The 9,045-nt window shown below is 55.1% G+C and overlaps 1 long non-coding RNA gene across 1 annotated transcript; it reads right to left on the bottom strand.

Moving 5' to 3' along the window:
* Positions 1–621: 621 nt before the first annotated feature.
* Positions 622–1,298, bottom strand: LOC137466886 (uncharacterized). Its single transcript, XR_010995324.1, has 3 exons — positions 1,201–1,298; positions 848–912; positions 622–750 (listed from the first exon to the last, which is right to left on the bottom strand). It is a non-coding gene; the product is annotated as an uncharacterized lncRNA (long non-coding RNA).
* Between the last annotated feature and the right edge of the window lie 7,747 nt (positions 1,299–9,045).

The raw sequence follows: 9,045 nt of genomic DNA, 5'->3' as shown, positions 1-9,045 counted from the left end.
CAGCATTTTGTGACCTGCAGGAGCAACCCCCAGTGCCGGAGACTGATAACTAGGCAACCAGTCCCAGGAGAGACTTTCTGAATTTGTCACCTCTTCAGAGCATAAAAAGACTTTTTGTCATCTGGTGTTGTTCATTTTTTTTTTTTTGCTGGGGAGTGCTTTGCCTGCTCAATAAACAGGTTGTTTCCACTACTCTCTGAAGAAATTCTTCCCGAGCCAGGTGAGCAAGGGGCTGTGTGGGTTTGCTTTCTGGGGGCTCCTTCTGAAGGTTTTCTCCCAAATTTGCCCAAAACCAGGACACATTACTACATAAGCAGGCTGTTCGTTGGTGAGATCCAGCAGGGCCCTGTTCAGCCTGTGCTCAGCAAACTGACTGGCCATGAGCCACTGGTGGATGTACCTCACCATGGCAGGCACCTGGAGAAGGCACGGGGAGACTTGGAAAGCTGCCAGAGGGAGGAATGTCCCCAGCTTCCCCAGAGAAGTGCTTCCCTTCCCACCACACTGCCATGGCCTCAAAGGCTTCCAGTAAGCAGCAGGCATGGCTTGGGAGGCCAAGCAATTCCTGGGAGGATGAAATCCTGGCCACAGGCTGCTTACTTGCTTTGGATTGGAAAACCTCTCCTCTACGAGCATATCCAGCAGGGCAGCACAGGTCTTGGTTTTGAAGATGTGCGAATATGCTCTGAGCCCTGTGCCCATGGTGCTGCTCTCTTCCTCCCGAATCCTCTTGATGAATTTGCAAACCAGCTGTAGGAGAAAGGCAGGAAGCCAGGGATGCTCCAAGCACGGTGCTCGGCTGAGCGGTGACAGCAGGCCCAGCTCAGCTGGGGATGGCTGCAGGTACCTGCGCTGTTCTGTGGAAGAGGCCACGGGTGTGTTCCTGCTCTTGTGTGCACTGCACAGCTGCACCTGGCAAAGAGCGAGCGCAGCCTGAGCTGAGGGGCTGCGGGAGAGGCCGGAGAACACAGCCCAGCCCTGCGCTCCCTGGGCAGGGACAGCCCTGGGATGCCCCAGGGGATAGAGCACGGGCGCTGTGGGGTGTCTGCCTGGCCCCTCTTTAGTCCTGTCCATGGGCAAGTGCCCAGGGGATGGGCTGGGATGGGCTGGGATTGGATGGGATGCCATGGGGTGCCATGGGATGGGATGTGGCCAAGCTGGCTGCAGCCACCAGCCCAGCAGCCCAGCTCTGCCACTCACTCTCCTGCTGAGGCTTGAACTGCACCACCTCTTCAGTCTCCTGTGCAGGGCCAGCTCCAGCGCCTTCTTCCTCTTCCTCCACCCAGGCCAGCTTGGGCACTCTCGGGGGTCTCTGCTCCATGTCAGTGATCGGATTTGTGACGACTTGCAGGAGAGATGCCTCGGAAAAGCTCCGAGTCAGCAAGGCCTGCAGTCATGCCTGGAAGGCACCTTCAAGAGAGAAGCCTCAGGAAGGTGACAGGACAGCAATTCCTGTACTCTGGTCTTGAGGGCTCCTGCCACAAGGACAGGAGACTCCTGTCGACGATTGTGGTCTGGCCTCGAGGGCACCGGTGGCAGGGATGGGAGATGCCTCTGGGGCACAGAGTCCCACGGTCTGCCCTCGAGGACACCTGCAGGAGAGAAGCCTTGGGAAGGCAACGGGTCACCAAGTCCTGTGGTCTGGCCTCAAGGTCAGCTGCAGGAATAACGCCTCGGAAAAGCTCCGGGTCAGACACGAATGAATGCACTGTGCGGGGGCTCCTCATGGCACCGCTCTGTCCCGTCCTGTCCCGTCGCGTGCTTCGAGCACTGTGGTGTGGTCTTGTCACCGCCAGTTCCTATGTCACCCCGTGTCACAAAGGGCCCTTGGACACGCTGTCCCGTTCCATGCCACGGTGACCGTGCTGCACCGTGTCACAAAGGACCCCTGCACACACTGCCCCCTGCCCTGGGGCCACCCCCAGCCCACCCAAAGTGGCTCAGGTTGGAAGGAATCCCTCACCCCAAGTGTCTAAGACAGCCCGACAGGATCTTTAGGAACGGCTCAAACCATCAGCAAACGCTGCCCTGCTCTGCGGGCTCAAGGCAGCAGCAGGAGCCCCCAGGGCTGCCGACGCAGCCGCGCTGGGAAGGGCACGGGGCCTTCACAGAAGCTGGCACGGCCTCCTTGGGACACGTCCCGGCTGGTGGCCATCCTAAACCCGCGGGTGTGACAGAGACAAGGAATGTGTGGGCCAGGGCAGGAATGCTGCTCTGACCCCTGGGGCCCGGGGAGCGCTGACATCAGCAGGTGTGGCACAGTCCCTGCCCAAGCAGACCTGCCACCCCCCGAGCCCTGGCAGCACCGGTGCCCGTCTCCTGCCCCAGGGACCTGTGCCCGTGGGGGGCTTCTGTGCCAGGGGGAGCCAAAGCCCACGTGCACTGGGGGCTGCGCTCCTGCCTGCAGGGGCTGTTGGCAGGAGCACCTGGAGCAACTGCTGGCAACACTTGTTCTCTGTCAGAAGCTCTTACTCCATGCTGAAATTATTTTCTCATTGAAGTTATTGCCTTCAGCACAAAAACACCTTAGCGGCGAAGGCACAGAAGAATCTGGCAAGTAAGAATCCTCAATTCAGGAAAGCTTTACTTCCCATTGCTCGACTCAAGTAGTTCCAGAAAGTTGCAAACTTCCCAAATTAATTGGGATGGCCTGAGGAGGTGAAGAGTTGGAATTTTGCTTCCAATCTCAAAGAAGCAACTCATTTGCCTTAACCTCATCCACTGAGGGTCACTTTACAGAACAGAGCACTACACAAAAAAAGGGAAAAAACAAGGGCCATTCTTTGGTTTTCTATGAACGGATGATAATATCCTAATTCTCTAAAGAAATAAAAGCTCTCAAGAAATCAAAGTCCACTCAGTGGTAGAAAAGTAGCTCAAAGAATTGAGTAGATGGCAAAAGGGCTAATCCTCCCCCTGGTACAGAGATCTGAGTGGCCAGTAAAGTACAGCTCTCCCCTCTTGTTCCCTGCAGGACAATCAGGACCATGAAGAGGAAAAGTCACAGATATTCCTTCTGGCCTCCGTAACCAAAGCTGTGCCAAAGCACAGATGCTGCCTTCAAACTGACTCAAATTCCAGCCTAGACCTCTAACCTTCCAGACAACTCCTTCTCCAACACCCCACTAACACCAAGCCCCCAAACTCCCGCACAGAAGCCCTCAACATCCCGCCAGGAGCCCCAGCTGTTCCCGTCCCACCGCAGAGCTTTCCCACCCTCCAGCAGACGCCCTGGTTCCCTGCAGGTGCCGTGGGATGGCACTCAGGAGGATCTGCTCCAAGGCCTTCCCCTGGAGCACGCTCAGGCTGCCAGGCCTATGGATCCTGGATCATCCTTCCCACCGAGCCTTCCTGTGCACGGCTGTTCCATTTGCACCTTTGCGCTCAGCTTGGACTTCTCCACTTCACCAGGAGAGCTGGGAAAGGATGGAGAGCAGCCTGGCAAGCTCTTTCTGCATCTCCCTCTTTACCCTGGGGGAGGGAGAACATTCCACAGGAAAGCAACTGGTGCCACAAGGAGCGGGTGGCCTCAGGCACCTTTGGGGATGGAACAAGGCCTTGGATTGACATAAGTAAGCACAAGCAATTCACATGAGTAAACAAGTAATTAGCACAGACATGCCTAAGTACTTAGCACCAGTTAGCATAACAAAAACCTGGCAGGCCTAACTTGACATGAGAGTGACCTGACAAAAAGCTTTAGACACAGTCTACCAGAAGAACTAAGGGCAAGTGTGGAATCAGCCCTGTGCAGGGAAGCCCTGAGGAAGACTTTGTGCTGCTTTGGGGCATCCAGACCGCTCCTGGCCAGGGCCTGGACATCAGCTTCAAGTATGGGAATCTGACACAATGTATTTCCAACCGCCTGCCTATGGAATCACCTCAGCAGTGTAAAGATGGATGGTGATTTTGATACAACTCCGACATCAACCCACTGAAATTTATACATGGTGGAGAAACATTTCAGTGGGTGCAGACCCTTGCCCTCCTGCCAGGTCAATAAAAGGGCTTTTGGCTGACAATGCATTTGTCTGCCGATTTGTTTGAATGAGGGAGACCCCTCAGGACTGCTGTATCCTGAGGGAACAGCATTGGCCTTGGCCTGTAGGCACCTGCACAAGCTTAAAATCAGCTGCCTCAGCTTCCAGGACCTCTCTTGGCCGGCATCCTGACGTGGATGCAGGACTGCTGCGAGGCACTGCTGGGACCCAGCGGGACAGGACCGGCTGTCTCGTGTCCACGTAGCACCCCTCACACAGCCAGGGCCATCCCGAAACCAGACAAACACTCACGTGTCAGCACAGGGGAGCAAGGAGCACTGGGCTCCTCTCAGGGTATCTCAGCTGGGCTCGCTCCACAACACAGCCCCATTTTAAGTCCTGCTGATGCCCAGCTGCCAGAAATGCCTACCTTGTTCTCTCCAGGGTACACAGGGAGAGCCAATGAGCAGGACGCCTTGGGAGGCAAACCTTCCCAGCCTTTTCTGAGGCCAGGGACACACCAAGATCAGCCAAGACTCTCCACGCTGCCTGGCCCACCCAGCCCAGCTCTGTGCTGGCCCTGGGCCACAGCAGCTTCCACCAAGCAAGAGCCACATGCACATTGCCAAGAGTTGAAACACAACAGACAGGGAAGAGGTGAAAAGTGTGTGTGTAAAGGCATTTTAATTCACAGCTCTCAGAGAGAGCTCTGGGGCTCACGGCTGGACAGAGACGCTCCTGCTCACGCCTCTGTCCAAAGGGGGGAACACACCCTGCTGCAGGTGCTTGGGTTGGTCTCCACAGGTCCAGGCGGATGCCAAACCTGCTCTTCACAGCCTTCTCCCTTGCCCTGCCCCTCTGCCAAGTGCAACGGGCCTCAGGCAGTGAAAGGACCACAGAGAGCCAAAGGGGGACCCTTGCACCTGCCTCGCTGGGAGCTCCCTGGGAAGCACTTTCCTTGAGAAGCAAGCCCCTTTCCTCCAAAGGCATTTCCCCAAATGTGTAGCTGTCCTGGGGAACATCAACACACTCTCAAGAAAAGCTGGCAAGGCTGAATGACTTCAGGTCCTTTCTGGACAGGCACTCCAGCTGTAGCTCGTATTCTCCCAAGTGTGTTTCCAGATGGAGCTTCAGAGGGACAGCCCCAGGCCCTCTACAAACACAAGCTGCCCGCTGCCTCTTCACCTGCCTCAACTCCTGCCTGCAGTCACTGCAGCAAAACCAGGCTGTTCCAGCCAGAGCCCAGAGCCCTGTTCCCGCAGGACGCTCTTGCCAGCACCTTCCAGGACTCTCCGCTGTGCATGCAGCACTTTTCATGCCAGCTCTCAACAGTGGGATTTGAGGGGCAGCATGGACAAATGTCACAAACCTATGTGACACTCCAGATCCTCATGGAACCAGGGGGCCAGTGTGACACTGTGGGAAATTGTGGAACCAAGGGGATCACTGTGGCACTGTTGGGGCCCATGGAACCAAGGGGCCAGTGTGACACTGTGGGGCCTCATGGAAACAAGAGGCCATTGTGAGCCTGCAGGGCTGTAACACCCCAGAACACTGAAATGCTGGGGGTCACCAGAGGTTTCTTTACTTGAGTTTGGTGCACAGGAGAAACACCAACCAGATATTCTCACCATGGCCAGATGAAAGAGTTTTCTTGGTAGGAAGGGACCCAGCTCTTTAGTGAATGGCCCACACAGGAATCGAACCCACAGCCTCAGTGATACCAGCACCATGCTCTAACCAATGGAGCTAAGAGATCAAAATAACACAAAATTTTACTGACAAAATATAGACAATCAAGGAACTTGAGCAAAGGGTTTCATACAACATCCACTGCAGCATAAAACTCTTACCATAGCATTAACTTTGTTAACTTAACCCACTTTACCTAAAAACCTTTAACCCTTAAGATGTTAAATTACCCAAAAATGTTCCAGGTAAGCAGGATTAGAAGAAGAAATAGAGAACAACAGAAAGACAGAAGATCTGTAGAAAGACACACACAGAGGCACCACCTGCTCAGGTTCCAGCATCACTAACAGAGGAACCCCAGGAGAAGGCAGGATCCAGACCATGGGCTGGCCTCGTGCTCCAGCTTTTAAACCCCTGGGCCTTCATGGGCCCGCCCCTGGGGTGGGACTGCCAGTTGCTTTTCCAATCAGAGCCAGGGAAGGCACCAGCTGCTGGTGCGTGATTGACTGACAGCTGGGCCAATCAGAGCTGGGTTAGCCCTGCCTGCTGTGTGATTGACTGACAGCTGGGCCAATCAGAGCTGGGGTAGCCCTTCCTGCTGTGTGATTGACTGACAGCTCAGCCAATCAGAACTGGGTTAACACCGCCCCTTCCATGTGATTGACAGCTGTGCCAGGCCAGGGCTGGGGGCGGGGCTCTGTCCCACCACAAACCAAGGCCTGACCCGCTCCTGGCCCCACACGGGCATTCCGAGCATCCCAAGGACATTGATCTCATCCAGCCTCTGACAGTGACCACATGGTGACACTACGGAACCTCATGGAGCCATGGGTCAGTTGTAACAACACAGGCCCCAGGACACCAGGGTGACACTGGGGAACCTCATGGAACCAAGGTGTGGCAAGCACACTACAACACCAAGGGTCAGTTGTGACAATGCAGGTCCAAGGACACCATGGTGACACAATGGAACCTCATGGAACCAAGGGGCCATTGTGACACTGTGCTGCCCCATGGAATCAAGGAGACCATTGTGAACACGGGGGCCCCAAGGAACCAAGGGTCCATGGTGACCTTGTGGAGCCCGCAGTGTCACAGAGGAGCCGTTGTGACACAGCGAGGGCGCATGGAGCCGAGGAGCCATTGTGACACATCAGGGCTTTGTGGAACCACGAAGCCATTGTGACATTGCAAGGCCCCATGGAAGCACAGGGCCATTGTGACACTGCAGAAGCAAGGGGAACATTGTGACACTCCAGGGCCTCATGGAACCAAGGAGACCATTGGGACACTGTGGGGTCACACGAAACCAAGGGAACATGGAACAGGTCTGGCTGGCTGGGGCTCCTGGAGACCACCTGACAGGTCCAGCAGACCTTGGCATGTCGATGGCTGCTTCTCAACTGCCCTGAAGCACTGGGGCTCTGGGCTTTCCTTCCTATGGGGGAGAACTGTCCTTCTCCTCCATGGGCCATGGCCAAAATTGGGATTCCATTTCCAAAACTCCGTACATCCAAGGATTGCTCCCCGGTGAAAGCAACCAGGACCTAAAGGTTTGTCTGCCCTTGGCCTCCTGCAGATGCCTCTCACCCAAAACACTGGGGCTCGGTGCTTTCCTTCCAATGAAAAAGAACCGCCCGTCTTCTCAAGGTGCTCATGGTCCAAATTGAGATTCCTCCTCCCAAATTCTGTATATCCAAGGATTCCTCCATGACAAAATCTGTCAGGACAAGCAGGTCTTACTGGCTTGGCCTCCCAGGAGCCACCTCTCTCCTCTTCTGCCTTTGAAACACTTGGGCTCTGTGCTTTTCTTCCTATGGAAAAGAACTGTCCTTCTATATCTATGCAGAAATGGCCAAAACTGGGCTTCCACCTCCCAAATTCCATTTATCCAACAGTTGCTTTCAGAAAAAAGCTACCAGGATAGGGAGGTCTGGCTGGCTTAGGCCTCTGGTGGCCGCCTTTCATCTGCTCCTGAAACACCAGTGTTCCATGCTTTCCTTCCTATGGAAAAGAACTGTCCTCCACCCCCTGGTGTCCATGTCGGAAATTGGGATTCCACCTATAAAATTCTGTATATCCAAGGATTGCTCCCAGCCAAAATCTGCCAGTACCATCCATTCTGGCTGGCCTTGGCCTCTGGTGGCTGCCCCTGCCACACTGGGGGTCAGTTCTTTCCTTCCCATGGAGATCACTGTGACACGGTGGGGACCTCATGGAAGCAAGGGGATCATTGTGGCACCACTGGAGCCCTTGGAACCAAGGGGCCATGGTGACACAGCGGGGCTTCATGGACCCAGAGACCATTATGACTCTGTGGGGCCTGATGGAACCATGGAGGCCATTCTGACCCTTCAGGGCCTCGTGTCACCAAGGGGGCATTGTGACACCTCAGGGCCTCATGGAAGCAAGGGACCATTGGGACACTGTGGGGCCCCATGGAACCGAGGGAACATGGAACAGGTCTGGCTGGCTTGGCCTCCCAGGGGCTGCCTGAAAGGTCTGGCTGATGTTGGAATGCTAAGGGCTGCCTCTCATCAGCTCCTGGAGCACTGGGGCTCTGTGCTTTCCTTGCTATGGAAAAGAACTGTCCCTCTTTTGAGATGCCCATTGCCAAAATTGGTAAGCTCCCTAAAAAATTTCCTCCATGCAAAGGTATCTCTCAGAAAAAAACCTGCTAGCTCTGGCTGGCCTTGGCCTCCAGTGGTCACCTCTCATCTGCCCCTGGAACAGAGGGCTCTGTTCCTTCCTTCCTGTGGATAAAAAACAGCCTTCTTGCCAAGGACCATGGCAAAAATTAGACTTTAGCCTCCCAAATTGTGTATATCCAAAGATTGCTCCTAGACAAAAGTAGCCAGGACAGACAGGTCAGGCTAGCTCTATGCTCTGGTGATTTTCTTAGACTATGAGCTGAATGTTTTAATTTGAAAACACCCTGGAGAGTGCCCAGAGATCTCCCAAGAGGGGATTTTGAGGTCTTGGGAACATGACCACTACATATGGACAAAGGAGCTCTGTGCTGTTGTGGTGCTTTTGCATCATAGAAGTGATGATCTAAGAGAAGCTGCTAGCAGTTTCCTCGGTGTCTGACAAAAAACCAATCAGTAATTAGCTTTGAGAGCTGACAATCTGTTAAACCACTAAGGAAACTGCACACGCCTCTGTGAAGACACGAGTTAAAGATGGAGAAGCCTGGCTGGGTCTGTTTCCCTTCTGGCCAGCCAAGAGGTGACCAGGCCGGCCCAGCCCCGTCTCAGCCAGGCCAGGCCGGGCGGCTCCTGCCGTGGGGCCGGGCCCCTTCCCAGGGAGCCGCCAGGCCCCATCGGCTGCCGGGCAGGGCAGGGGAGGCCGCGGGGCCGAGGCCGGGCCGGAC

Source organism: Anomalospiza imberbis, unplaced genomic scaffold (assembly GCF_031753505.1).
Source record: "Anomalospiza imberbis isolate Cuckoo-Finch-1a 21T00152 unplaced genomic scaffold, ASM3175350v1 scaffold_46, whole genome shotgun sequence".
Lineage (NCBI taxonomy): Eukaryota > Metazoa > Chordata > Aves > Passeriformes > Viduidae > Anomalospiza > Anomalospiza imberbis.
Note: the sequence above shows the minus strand (reverse complement) of the source record. Positions and strands in the feature narration are given on the sequence as shown.